The sequence below is a fragment of the Rhinolophus ferrumequinum genome, chromosome 8 (assembly GCF_004115265.2).
Source record: "Rhinolophus ferrumequinum isolate MPI-CBG mRhiFer1 chromosome 8, mRhiFer1_v1.p, whole genome shotgun sequence".
Taxonomy (NCBI): Eukaryota; Metazoa; Chordata; class Mammalia; order Chiroptera; family Rhinolophidae; genus Rhinolophus; species Rhinolophus ferrumequinum.
Window position 1 is genome coordinate 242,227 of NC_046291.1, and position 14,479 is coordinate 256,705.

Consider the following 14,479-nt stretch of genomic DNA (forward strand, 5'->3'; position numbering starts at 1 on the left):
TGGCGGGAGTCTGGCCCTCTGGGTTGGGTCCTGACCTTCCAGGCCATTACACAGCCTGCTAGTCTAGGGCAAGCCCACAGGTTTCATGGAGCACTGTGCAGGCTGGGGACACGATGCCTGCTGTACAGGGACCCATGAGTCCGTAGGCCTTCACCACAGCCTCTTTATTACATCATAAGAGCTGCTTCTGACTCCTCTGCTGCTGGCAACCCGGTCTAGGCCACCAGCCCTCTCTTCTGGGTGGCCTACCTCCCTCCCTGTCCACCCTGTGCCTGGGGACAGAGTGTCCTTTCAAAACCAACCAGATGGATGCATCAGTGCCTGGCCCCCAGCAGGTGGTTTCACCCTTTGAGTGGAATCGGAGCCCTCCAACATTTGTGGCCTCCTCTCCCCTCCATACCCTTTGGTCTTGGGGCTCCAACCACACACCTCCTTGCAGATCATCAAAGAAGTGAGGGCCTCAGGGCCTTTGCACTTGCTGTTCCTGCTTCCCTTGGTCCTCATAGCTCTGCTCATGGTCAGTTCCTCCTGCCCCCTGCCGCTCCCCCCACCCTGCTCAAGTGTCCCCCTCCCACATCATCTCTGTGCAAAGTAGGTCTCCACAAGGGTAGCCAAGGACAAGGTGGGCCAGGAGGACCCAAGGGGGAGCCTCCAAGAGGTGTGACACAGTCTGCCCCTCACATAGCCTTGGAAGTCCTAACCATCATCTCATTTCACATTATTTTATGTATACTCGACCAGGCACAGCCGTCCACCCTTCTAGGCAGCTGTCCACCTCAGGCGACCCCTCTTCCTCGGCGCTTCCCCTGGCCCTGGGGCAGAGCCTGTGCTGAGCGCCTGTCTGTACAGACTGAGCCCAGAGCGGGGGCTGCTGCGACTGTGGCCCCCCACCCCTCTCAGTGGGTTCCCCCAGTCATCTGCTTTTTTTTTTTTAAGAAATAATTTTTTTTTAAGACTTTTTTTTTTTAATTGGGGAAGGGGAACAGGACTTTATTGGGGAACAGTGTGTACTTCCAGGCCGTTTTTCTAAGTCAAGTTGTTGTCCTTTCAGTCTTAGTTGTGGAGGGTGCCGTTCAGCTCCACGTCCAGTTGCCGTTTTTTCTAGTTGCAGGGGGCACAGCCCACCATCCCTTGCGGGAGTCGAGGAATCGAACTGGCAACCTTGTGGTTGAGAGCCCATGTTCCAACCAACTGAGCCATCCGGGAGCTCAGCTGCAGCTCAGCTCAAGGTGCCGTGTTCAATCTTAGTTGCAGGGGGCGCAGCCCACCATCCCTTGCGGGAGTCGAGGAATCGAACTGGCAACTTTGTGGTTGAGAGCCCACTGGCCCATGTGGGAATCGAACCGGCAGCCTTCGGAGTTAGGAGCACGGAGCTCCAACCGCCTGAGCCACGGGGCCGGCCTCATCTGCTTTTAAGGGGATGGGTTTATTCTAAACCCAAGTCCTTCTTGCCCCTTTTCTCTTGAGGTACCAGATGCCCACCCCGCCATCAGCAATTGTGGTGGCAATGGGACGTTCAGCGTGAGTGACAGATAACCTGCCTTACGCTGCTCTGACAGGAAGGGGATTCTGTGTTCCCCCCGCCCCCCAAGGAAGGCGGTCCCTCCACAGAGGGTCAGGATGTCATGTGACCACATATTGTGGGTGGAAGTGAGGGATGGGGATCCTGGCCAAAAATTTATGGCGTCTTTGGACCCTGGAGATGGTTTAGGAGCCCGGAAGTAGAAGACGCTAATGAAGTGGCCAAGTGGACATCAGCGTGCAAACCCCATGCTGGGCGGCCTCTCGTGGGTCACTGCCCACTGCCTGAGCACAACGCTCCAGTTGGGAACCTTGGAAGTGACCTGCAAGGGCTGCAGGGGGCGGGCTGGAGTGGTCCACCCCTTTAGTGCTTCTGTGCCCCCCCACCCAGAGACGAAGCAGCCAAGGACGGCCTAGCTGCACCCCACTCAGCTAGATCCCCACGGGTCAGAGCTGCACCCCACCCCCCTGTCTGTTCCAGGTCCGGGTGGGGGGCCCACGGGTGCTGCTGCTGCCCCCAGGAGAGCTGTGTGGGGCAGAAGCTGGGGGACGGGCCCCTTAGTTAGGGGCTATGCCTCTGAGAATGGGTGTCTGTTCCCCGCTCCTCTGAGGATGCAGCGATCCTACCGTAACAGGAGGTGATCAGATGGGGTTTGAGTGACAATGGAAGCACCTCGAAGCTTCCCCAGCTGAGGCCTGGGGGCTGCTGGCCCCAGGAGCCCAGACTGCCCCCTGGACTGCCTCCTTGTTTGTTTCCTGTCAGAAGTGCTTTCTTCTTCATGAGGGATCTGAGCCCAGACCACAAGGGTTTTGTATAATCCCGGTTGAGTTCATGATAAACAAGCTGGGAGCCCACACAACAAGCTGGCCAGGGAGGGGTCCACGCGTGGGGCTCCCTCCCACGCACACACCTGCCTCTCCCCTCCCACTCATTCTGTAGGGGTCTGGAAGGGTGGGCTCCAGCCTGGGGAGGGAGCGCCCGTTGTGGACCGTCCAGGGTCAGCTGGAGCAGCCAGATCGCCACCCCCACCATCGATTGCCCCACCCCCCCACACCTCCCATTGCCTCTGGCAGTCCCCTCAGTATTATTAATTATAAAATGTCTAAAGTATCGGGGTGGCCGGTTAGCTCAGTTGGTTAGAGTGTGGTGCTCTTAGCAACAAGGTTGCCGGTTCGATCCTCGTAAGGGCCAGTGTGAACAGCGCCCTCCACAACTAGATTGAAACAACTACTTGACTTGGAGCTGATGGGTCCTGGAAAAACACACTTAAAAAAAAAAACACGATGTTTAAAGTATTGTCCATCTGATGGACAAACAATGAGGCTGTGTTGTTTTAATGTCCATCCCTGATTACTAGGAGTTGAGCGTCCTCCGTCCGTCCTGCCATTGGCCGTGCAACCCATTGGCCGTGCAGCTCTGGTGATTTGTCTGGGCATAGAATTCGCCCATTTTCTCTGGGTTTTGTTTCTTTTTAATTTTATTGGGGAATATCGGAGAACAGTGTATTTCTCCAGGGCCCATCAGCTCCAAGTTGTTGTCCTTCAGTCTAGTCGTGTAGGGCGCAGCTCAGCTCCAAGTCCAGTCGCCGTTTTCAATCTTTAGTTGCAGGGGGGGGCAGCCCACCGTCCCATGTGGGAATCGAACCGGCAACCCTGCTGTTCAGAGCTCCCGCTCTAACCAACTGAGCCATCTGGCTGCCCCTGGGTTCTTTCTTTTTCCCATTGACTTGTTCATACTCTTTGTATATTCTGAGTATTAATCCTTTGTCTGTTAAAAATGCCGCAAGTCTTCCCCTCCCCCCCAAAGGTTGTCCCTTCAAGCCTCATCTCTTTTCTTGCTCAGAACTTGCAGGTTCTGGTCCCACGATATGAGTCACTCCCGGTGCCCAGGCTTCTTCCTGACCGGCTGCTGCTGCTGCGGTTTTTAAAATCCATTCCCGTGAATGTTAGTAAGAAAGATTTCACTTTCCTTTTTCATCCTCAAAGTGGCTGTTGGCCCAGCGCTTCCTGCTGTCTAGCCTGCTTCTTCCCGAGCGCGAAACTCACAGACGAACCTGGTTCGAGTGGACACGGTGCCTGGACCCACCCGTGTGTTTCCTCATTGCTAATCACTTACCATACGGATTGACACCTGGCATAGTAAGTCCACTTTTACGCAGGTTCAGGCATTTATTGGGCATTTTAACCAAAGAATCCAGTAGTTTTACAAGGCGTTTGGTGAAAAGCAGCTGTCCCGTCGCCGGGGCCACCTCCCCAGACCCAGGGTTCCACAGGAGGCAGGGTCTGTTGACTTTCTGGCATCCCTACAATTCATTGTCTGCTCCATCTCTTGGTCTTGTGGTTCTGGTTTCTGGAGTTCCAGAATTTTGTGCTCTGACCTTTCTATTGAATTCTGATGCCTCTTTCTTGTTCTTTGATTGTTGTCTTAACATAGTCAGCTGTTCTCTGCCTATGGACACCACATGTTATCTCTTTGAGGATTATGATTTTAAGAGACTTTTTGGTGAGTTGCCGTCCCATGCTTCTTGCTTTCCTGTGTCTCCCAGCACTTCTGTATGCTTTGGTCCTTCCCTTCGGGGGGATTCCGTGGCTGCCTTTTCAGTGTGGACAAGAAGGTCTCGCAGTTCCTGTGGGGTGTCTCGGCAGAGTTGGTGACTAGTCTGCCTCTTTCTTGGGAGCCCCAAAAGGAGGGAGGTCTATCTCCTGGGCAATGTGACTTCTCCTGAGAATGCTCCTCAGGTGTCCTGCTTGGGTGGGGATCCCTGTGTGGCTGGTGGCATCCTGGAGCAGAGTGTAGGAAGCCAGGACCACAGTCGGGAGGTGGCACCTCCCCACCCTCACCACCCCGGGATTCCATGGCTGGAATCCCTCAGACTGAAGGGCAGGAGGATTGGGCAGGGCAGTGGGGGACGCCCGTGGGAGATGGATGCGTGCAGCGCCTCTTTGGTGGGGACTGGGTTAGGCCACGCTTGGAGTTGTGGTGATTTGCATCACTTTTATCATCATCATCCCTACCTGGGTGGGGGGTCTACTCCCCACCCCTGGACATCTGTCCGGGCCAGTTGACTTTGCTCGGTACACGAAACGTGAGCAGGCCAATGAGGCCCATGTTCCGGCAGAAACTTGAAGACCAGTGTGTATTTCCGCCTGCTGGCTTTTCCCTACACCCCTGGACGGCTCTGCTTCGGCTACCTTGCTCCTGGAAGGAAGCAGGACCGAGGACAGAGTGTGAGCAGAGCTGCAGAGGGACGGTGCCTGCATGATGAGAACCTTGGCTGCTGGGAGCCTCTGTGATTCCAGGGCTGTTTGTCACAGCAGCGTAACTTGGCTGGGGTTGAGGGCTACACGTGCGGCCAGCGGTTCCCACCCTCCACCTTTGATTCAAATGGAATGGAAAACACTAAAATCACTCGCTGCTATTGTCTCCTCTCCAGTTTTCTTTGTTCGTGTGGGTTTTTCTTCCCATTTAAAATTCCTTCACTGTGGTTTTAGAAAGGCTTGGGGAGGGAGAGGGCTGCTGGGCCATTCTGACCAGGATCACGGTTTCCCTGCCTTTATTTTACAGCCGACACAGGTGTAGACTTGACAGTACGCTGCACTAACTCCTTTGCGTCTCTGCTTCTGGCGTCCGGTTGCCTCTCTGTGTTCTTTCTGGGTGATGCCGGCTGGTCATTCTTTCAGAGTGGGTGTGTGGGGGCGAACTCCCTGAGGCCTCGTGTTTTCCAAATGCCTTTAATTCCACTTTCATACCTGGAAGATTATGGCTCGGAACAGAATTTGAAGGTATCACTCCACTGTCTTTAGACTCTAGTTTTACATGTCAGCCTGATTTTTGTTCCTTTTCGCCTCCTGCCTTCTCCCCTATGCTGCCCCTTCCTTCACCCCTCTCTGAATTTCCTGGTGCTGCTGTAACAGCCCAGGAACCTGGTGGCTCAGAACAGACATGTATTCTCTCACAGCACCGGAGGCCAGAATCCGAAAATCCAGGGGTTGGCAGAGCCACATCCCTTGGAAGGATCCGGGGACCCAGGACAGGCGTGTGTCCTGGCTCTGGTGCCAGCTGTCCTCGTGTTCCCTGCCTTGTGGCCACATCACTGCAATGTCTGCCCACCCCATCAGATGGGTGAGTCTCTCTGTAAATCTCCCTGTCCTCATAAGGACTTAGGGTTCATCCTAACCCCGTGTGACCTCATCTGCATTTGATGACATCCACAAAGGCTCTGTGTCCAAATAAGGGCACACCCACAGACTTTTTGAGCCCCAACACCCCTCTCAGTTTTTAAGATTTGCCTCTATCCTTAGAGTTCTGAAACCTTACTCTATGTGTCAGGTTAAGATTTTATGTCCCCTTCTAATCTGAAAACCTGCGTTTCTCTTCCATTTGGGGGACGTTTTCCCACGTGTGTGCGTCTGTGTGTGTGTCTGTGAGTGTGTGCGCCTGTCTGTGTGGGTGGTACCTCCCCGCCGTCCCTCACCCTCTCTGCTCTCAATCCTGTTGGGTGTTAGCAGGATTTGTGGACTCTACTCCATGTCTCTCAACTTTTCCTTCTCACTTTCTTTTCTGGTTCCACATCCTGGAGGAATTCCTAGGCTCAGTGTTCATCTCATGAATTTCTTCTTCATCTTCGGTCATTTTGTTACTCAGTCTATTTACTGTGTTATTTCATTTCAATTCACATTTGTAACGCCCAGTCTCTAGCTAGAGGCACAGCACTCTCTCTGAGAATGTGAGCCACACATATTCCAGAGTCCCCTCTGGCTGATCATGGCTTGTGTTCCCAGGCGTGGGGGCGGGTGAGTTCTTCCTTCAGTTGAGCTGGTGTTTCCTGCCCGTCTTGGCCTCCTTCCAAAGCTCTCTCGCTCGCTCTGTGCTGGCTGTATAACAGCCCAAAGCAGTTCCTGCCCTAATCCCTGTGGATATGCCACCTCACATGGCAAAAGGGACTTTGCAGTTGTGATCAAATTAAGGCTCTCGAACAGAATTGTACACCTGAAACCTATGTAACTTTATTAACATTTGTCACCCCAATAAACTATAATTTAAAAAAAAATTAAGGATCTCGAGAGGAGGAGATCATCGTGGCTTGTCTGTGGGCCCAGCGTCACTACAAGGGTCCCCCTAATGGACGTGAGGCAGGTTGGCTCAGAGAGAAGAAGCCATGTCAGAGAAACGCTGTGTTGCTGGCTTTGCAGATGGAGGAAGGGGCCATGAATCAAGGGTTGCGGGGACTTCTAGAAGCTGGAAAAGGCCAAGGAACAGGTTTCCCCCGCAGCCCCCAGAAGGAAGCAGCCTAATGACACTTTGGTTTTAGCCTCGTGGGGCCCGCCTCGGACTCTGCCCCCCTGAACTGTCAGATAAATGTGTTGTCTGAAGGCTTTCAGTTGTGGCGATTTGTCACAGGGTTCCCTTACACTGCAGGCTGGTCCCTCAGCTCAGGAGGGGCAGGGACAGTGCTATGTAGGGCGCTTTGGGAGCTGGTTTTCTGGGCCCCAGCAAGAACTCAGTCATGAGTGATACATACTCATTTGATAAATTCTGGAAAAATGTAGAAAAAATAAAAAGAATTTCCCTGCAAGATTCATAATCTGGCTCACAGGCAACCATTGTAAATGGTTTGATTTACCTCTCCAACCACAGGAGGAAAAAGGTAAGAGAAGGAGACGGGGAGAAAGGGCATAAGGGAGGGAGGGAGTTGGGTGGTAGCACGAGCAGTTTTTCTGTCTATTTTTTCCGCCTGTGTTGTCGACTAGGAGCACTTTCCTAGGCCGGCACAATTTTTACAAGCGACAGTCTGATGACTGCGTGCTGCGCCCTGTGTGGCTGTATCACTCAGTTATTCACGTCAGTGGGTATTTAGTTGTTTGCGTTTTTCCAGTATTGAGCTCCATTGTACGGCTCTAATCCTTCTTTTCGTGTGGATGCCCAGAAGTGGGTCAGCAGGAAGGAGTGTTTTTAAAACTCCGTGTGGGGGGGGCGAGTTTGGGGGACTGACAGCGCTGTCCCCCAGGGCACCCCACTACCAGGGTCCAAACACCAGGACAGGGCAAGGACTTTGCGCTTCATCAGTCAGACATGCAGCAAAGCGAGCGTTCGGCCTGGAGCCGAGGGGCATCCTTTCCGAGCCCAGCGGGCCGGTGCTGGCAGCATCTGGAGGCTGCGTGGGAGGCCGAGGTATGCAGTGTGTGACAGGATGTGACCATCAGGGCTGCTTGCCCCTTGGCGCCTTGGGCCCGAGTTTGCGCGGGCCTGCGAATGGCTCTGCTTGGGACCAGTGCTGACCGGGTTCTGTGAAGGACCGGGAGCAAATCCTTGAGCCATACGCTCAGCCAACACTGTGTGACCCCAGCATGTTGTGCCCCCAATGTGTCAGCATGGCACTCCGGCCTGGGCTGGGAGGGGCCTGGCTCAGGCCATCTCAGAGAGGCCTAGGCTTCCACACTGTCCCCTGCCCTATGTCGGCCACCCGTCTCTTTGCTGAGCGTTCACGGGGGGTCCAGTCTGCAGGGCCTCGCTGGGTACCGGAAGCATGATGGTGTGACACTGTCAATGACCTGTTGGGCCTTGGAGAGGCTGACACTGCCCCAGGGCTGCACAGCTCCTTGAGAAAGGCCAGCTGAGCTCCAGTGGGGGAAGGGAGCAGGGCTTGGACAGCCTGGACAGAGCAGGGAAAGCCTGCACTCGGGAGCCCCCCGAAGCTCAGAACTGGGGCCTGAAGCTGGGCACAGCCACCAAGCCACCAAAGCCACCAAACCCCCAGGAGCAGCGCCCTTTTCTCTGCTCCAGAGGGGTGGGGCTGGAGGCCCCCAGGCACTCCACCTGCCCTCAGGTGCTGGACTGCAGGTGAAAAGGCCTTCCAGCTTCTGGCTGTAGGCCCAACCCTATCTGGGCCCAGCCGCAGCTGGCTGCACCCCCTTCACCAAGGCCCTAAAACCCGCAGAAGTTTCCTCATGGCTGTGATCGCCGATGAATAACCCAAGGAGAGCGCCTTTCCCTATGCGACTGGCGCTCGGTCTGTCACACAGTGTGGTCCTACCAGCCAGGTACCAGCAGAGAGGGACACAGATTGGAGCAGCCTGCACATCTTGTGTCCCCAGCTCATAAAGCCATGGTCCCCATGGTGGAAGCTTGAGGACCCACCGAGGCTGCATTGGGGGCCTGGGGCTCACCTCCCCAGGGGTGGCCATGGCCCCCCCCCCAACCTGCAGTCCATGTGGGACAAGGAGCAAGGCCAGCAGGCAGCAGGCTGTGTCCTCAGCCACTCCAGGCCCGTTTCGGGCACGAGCAGGACTGACGACCAGTGGGCCCTTTTCCTCCTGTTGGGTTATGTTTTCCCTGGCAGTTGTTCTTTTTCTTCCACTTTTCCCCTTCCTGAGATCTGGAGCCCTCCTTTATGCATAAACACCTTGTTTTGAAACTCTGCATTGTTCTGAGATTTCAAAGTGACGGCCAGAAGCCAAAGGCAACATAGAGAGAGTGCCAAAAAATGTATACACATTTTAAGAAAGGAAAATACTATATTAAAACTGTAATACTCCATACATACCGATAACAAAGGATGAATACAAGTCACGTTTGACTTCTGCAATTAGAAGAGGTGCTCACAGTGGTTATTATCAGCATAATTTTAATACAGTTTTTTCCTTTCTTAAAACGTGTGTACATTTTTATGGCACCCTCTGTATTTTTATGACTATAACAGTAAAAACACTAAAGTGTACTTGGAAAATTAGAAAAGCATAACAAAGGCACACTTTAAAGCCCCATCGCTGCGTAAAGCTAAGGACTGTGAACAGTGTTTGGGCCCATTTTCTCTCGGTTCCAAACAGTATAGATGTTTCTGCAGTTTTGAACTTGTGTGCAGTTCTGAAACCTGATTCTCACTTAACCCTCAGTCCTGAGCGTGTTCCCACGGCCCCCTCACTGCCCCACCCCCGCTGGAGCAGTCTGTCCTCGTCCACAGCATCGTGATGAACACGCAGGCATGGCTCTGGGGTCGCCGGAACTTAATAAAGGGCAGCCACCCATCAAGGAGCCGCCTGGTGCGGTAGTGGTTAGGGTTAGGGTTAGGGTCTGGGGCCGGGCCCGGGCCCAGGTCTCATGCCTGGGTCGCCTGACCGATCTGGGTCCCTGGACAGAAGAGGACGCTGGACAACTTGGAGGGAGAACATGGCAGCAAACCTGCCCCTGCCTGTGGGTGGCTCCCCTGGGGCGACACAGGTCGTTTGGCCCTGTGTGCCTGGCCCAGTGCCCTCAGCACCACCTTGGAGACCCCTTGAGGTCCCTGGGCCTCAGTGGGGTTCCCTTGCGGACAGAAGAACGGGCTTCTCAGCAAATGGAGTGGGCAGTGGGCCAACAGGAAAGCCCACGGGCGGCTGGCGCTCCCCCCCCCCCCCCCCCCCCCGACGTAGTCGCAGCCCTGGCTCAGCAGAAGGGGCTCATCTGTGACAGGAGGCCCTTAGCCCTACAGCCAGTTGCCATGCCCAGGGCCAAAGACAGAGCTGGTCCCATCCCTGACGCGGGGGCGCTTCTGACGCAGAAGGTTTGCACTCAGGGGGACTGTGCCATCGGGCCTCGCAGTGCTGCTGAGACTGACAGCCTCCCCGTCATCTGGGGTCCTGGGCCCCAGCCTCCCCGGGTTTCGGGTTTCGAGGCAGCCTTGCTTACTTTGCTTACTGTGCGTGCCTGTCCCTGTGCGGTCAGTCTCTGCCTCACTGGCCACTGGCCAAAGAGGACCAGACGTCCCTGGGGGCTGCGCCCTCCACCAGTCCCTCCCCCGCCCCGTTCTGCATAACGTCAGGGGAGTGCCCCTCGCTGTGGGGCAGGCTCACCCTGGGAAGTTGAGGAGAGGGTGGGGTGCCCAGCAGGGCTTCCTCAGCTACTCTGGGCTCCAGGGCTTCCCAGGAAGACATGCTACGCCCCCATTTGGGACTGTGCGAGCAGCTTGATAAAGATGACCCACAGGAGGGCAACTGTGACATCACAGCAGAGGTGACTGAAAGGTGAACAGCACAGGGTGGGGGGGTGCCATCAACAAAGTGCAGTCTGGGGTCCCCCACAGGACAAATGGGTAGGTTTCTTCGGCACCAAAATGAAGGAGAAAAAAGAGACAAGCAAACCAGTCGTAAGACATGGACTTTCTTGGGATCTTGATTTGAACAAACCGTGTGCAGTCATGTATATGATATCATGTCTATGCACACATACATCTATGACATTTGAATGCTGACTCCATATTTGATATCAAGGAATTATTGTTAATTAAAAATGTTTTCAGGGGCCGGCCCGGTGGCTTGGGCGGTTAGAGCTCCATGCTCCTAACTCCGAAGGCTGCCGGTTCGATTCCCACATGGGCCAGTGGGCTCTCAACCACAAGGTTGCCGGTTCAACTCCCGCAAGGGATGGTGGGCTGCGCCCCCTGCAACTAGAAAACGGCAACTGGACCTGGAGCTGAGCTGCGCCCTCCACAACTAAGACTGAAAGGACAACAACTTGACTTGGAAAAATGGCCTGGAAGTACACACTGTTCCCCAATAAAGTCCTGTTCCCCTTCCCCAATAAAATCTTTAGGAAAAAAAAAAGTTTTCGGGTGGACAGGTGGCTCAGTTGGTCAGAGCGCGACCTCTGGGCAACAGGGCTGCTGGTTCGATTCCCACACGGGCCAGTGAGCTGCGCCCTCAGCAACTAGAATGAAGTCAATGAGCTGCCGCTGAGCTCCCGGATGGCTCAGTTGGTTGGAGCGCGGGCTCTCAACCACAAGGTTGCCGGTTCGATTCCCATCCAATGAATGGTGGGCTGTGCCCCCTGCAACTAACAATGGCGACTAGACCTAGAGCTGAGCTGCACCCTCCACAACTAAGATTGAAAGGACAACAACTTGACTTGGATGGAGCTGATGAGTCCTGGGAAAAACACACTACTGTTCCCCAATGAACAGTCCTGGAAATACACACTCTTCCCCAATAAAGTCCTGTTCGCCTTACCAAAAAAATCTTTGAAAACAATTTTTTTTTCTTTTAGAAAACCATACAGTGAAATTGTCTTTTTTAGTGTACAGTTCTCTGAGTTTTAATGCAGGTATAGATTTGTGTCATCCCTTCCACAGTCAGGGTACAGAGCAGTTCCCTCACCCCCAGAAACCCCCTACTGCTCTCCTCTGTGGGAGCAGGCTGCTCCCCCCACCCCTGGGAACTACTGGCAACTTCTCCCTTGTGGCTGTTGTTTCTTCCACAATGCCTCCTATACGGAATCACATGCTATGTGATCCTTTGAGACTGGCTCCTTCTGTCACACGTCTCTCAGTAGTCGATTCCATGTCTGGATGGATCGCGGCTCATCCACTCACTGCGGAAGGTACCTCTGGGCTGTTTCTAGCTTGGGGTCCGGCTGACTAGACATGCTGTAGACATTTATGCATAGGCTTTTGTACGAAGATATGTTTTCTTTACTTGGTGTAAATACCCAGGAGTGGGCATGCTGGCTCACGTGTTAGGTATATAGTTGACTTTTTAAGTAATCGCCAAGCTGTTGTTTAGAACGGCTGCACAGTTACACCGTATGAAAGTTCTGGGCTCTGCCTCCTCACCCTGAGTGACCAACCATCTGCTTTGCCCAGGATGGGAAGAGGGGCTTCCTGGGACATGGGACTTTTGGTGTTCAAAGTGGGAAACTCCTGGACAAACTAGGATGGTTGGTCACCCTAACCTCGCCAACACTTGCTAGTGTCAGTATTTTTAGTTTAGCCACTCTAATATGTGTGCAGTTAGAGTCTCGTCATGGTTCGATTTGCATTTCCCGGATAGTTAACGACATTGAGCATCTGTTCATTGCTGACGGCCACCCATCTATCCTCTTTGGTGTGCCAAGTCTATTCTCAAGTTTTCTTATTGGGTTCTTTTTAAACAAATGTTTTTATTAAAATATAACTGACATACAATATTGTTTTAGTTTCAGGTGTACATCATAGTTATTCAACAGTACCCACCTGGCACATACATAGTGATTACCATATTATTGATTATATGCTAAATAAGTGATCACCATCAGTCCAGCAACCATCTGACACTGTACCACGCAATTTTACTGTACTATACTATGTATATACTGTAATATACTGTACAATATTACTGACTATATTTCCTATGCTGTATATTATATCCCCATGACTTATTTGTTTTATATCTGGAAATTTGAACATCTTACTCTTCTTTATGTTTCCCCCCTTTTTAAATTTTTCGGAGTTGACATTCAGTATTATTTTATATTAGTTTCAGGTGTACAGCATAGTGGTTAGACATTTATATAATTTACGACGTGATCCCCCTGACTAGTCTAGTACCCACCTGGCACTATACATAGTTATTACCATATGATTCACTATATTCCCTATGCTGTACTTTACATCCCCAGGACTATTTTGTAACTACCAATTTGTACTTCTTAATCCCTTCCTCTTTTTCACCCACCCCCATTGGGTTCTTTTCTAACTGATGAGTTTTGAGAGCTCTTTATATATTCTCTTTCTCTCTCTCAATATATATATTATGTGATATATATATATAATACATATATATATAATACATATATAAATATATATATATTTTTCCTCTCTCCCTGTCTGTAGCATCTTTTCTTTTTTTTTTTTTTTTTTAAGGAGGGCGCAGCTCACAGTGGCCCAGCAGGGACCAAACCCGCAACCTTGGTGTGATTAGCACCGCGCTCTAATCAACTGAACTAACCAGCCACCCCTATCATTTTCTTAATAGTGTCTTTCTGGAAGCAAAATGTAAAAATTTTGATGAAGCTCAATTTATCTTTGCTTTTATTTGTGGTAAAATACACACAATATAAAATTTACCATTTTTAAGTGTACAATTCAGTGGCATTAAGAAAATTCACAAGTGGTGTAAACGTCACCACTATTTATTTCCAGGACTTTTTTTTTTTAATCACCCCAAACAAATTCTGTACCCACTAAGTAATATATCCCCATTCCCCTCTCTCCCAGCCCCTGGAAATCTCTGTTCTACTTTGTCTCTTGAATTGGCCTATTCTTGATACCTCATATAAATAGAATCATACAACATTTGTCTCGTGACAGGAGAAACTCAGCTACAGGAGAGTTCTTATGCTTATTTCCCTTAGCTGTTTTCTAGGTTCTTCTGTTTTAGCATGTGTCAGAACTTAATTCCTTTTTTATTTCATTTTATTTATAATTGTGGGAAAACACACATCATATAAAAGTGAGTGTGTGAAGCATGCTTAAGTGCACAGTTCCGTTGTTAAGCTCAGTTTACATTGTTCTGCAACCATTACCTCTGTCTCCAGAACTCTTTGTCTTCCCAAACTGACACTGCGTCCCTACTAAACACTCACTCCCCTCCGCTCCCCAGCCTTGGCACCACCATCGACTTCCGTCTCTGAATCTGACTCCTCTAGGGACTTGTGGGGACAGAGCCCCAGAAAGCAGTTTCCAGGCTCTCGGCCTCACATGGAAAGGTGCTGGCTCAGGTAGTAAATGGCCATCAACTGTGATTGGCTGGCCATCAGCTGTGGCTAGTTGGCCGCCAGCTGTAACCAGTGACCCATTGGCCACTAATATAACCGCCGTGGCTACGCTAGCAGAAAATGGGGGCTAGCAAGAAGATGGTGGCTGGCAAGCGCGGACTGCAGTTAGCACGGCAGAGTGCGGGTTGCAGATTGCAGAGAAGTGGACGGCAGGTTGTAGATAGTGTGGCTCCTGCTTCCTGTCTCCAACCCAGCCGCCAGCGAGAATATAGTGGTATGACTCCCCTCTCTATGGCTCCGTGGGTGTTCCTTTTTGGCCTCACCATGTCCTGCGTTCTTATGTGGGGAGCGGGAGCTGAGACCCCGCAGGCCGCCCCGCATGACAGGACTTCACACAAGGGGGATCACACAGTGTTTGTACTTCTGTGTCTGGCTTATTTCACTGCTCACATG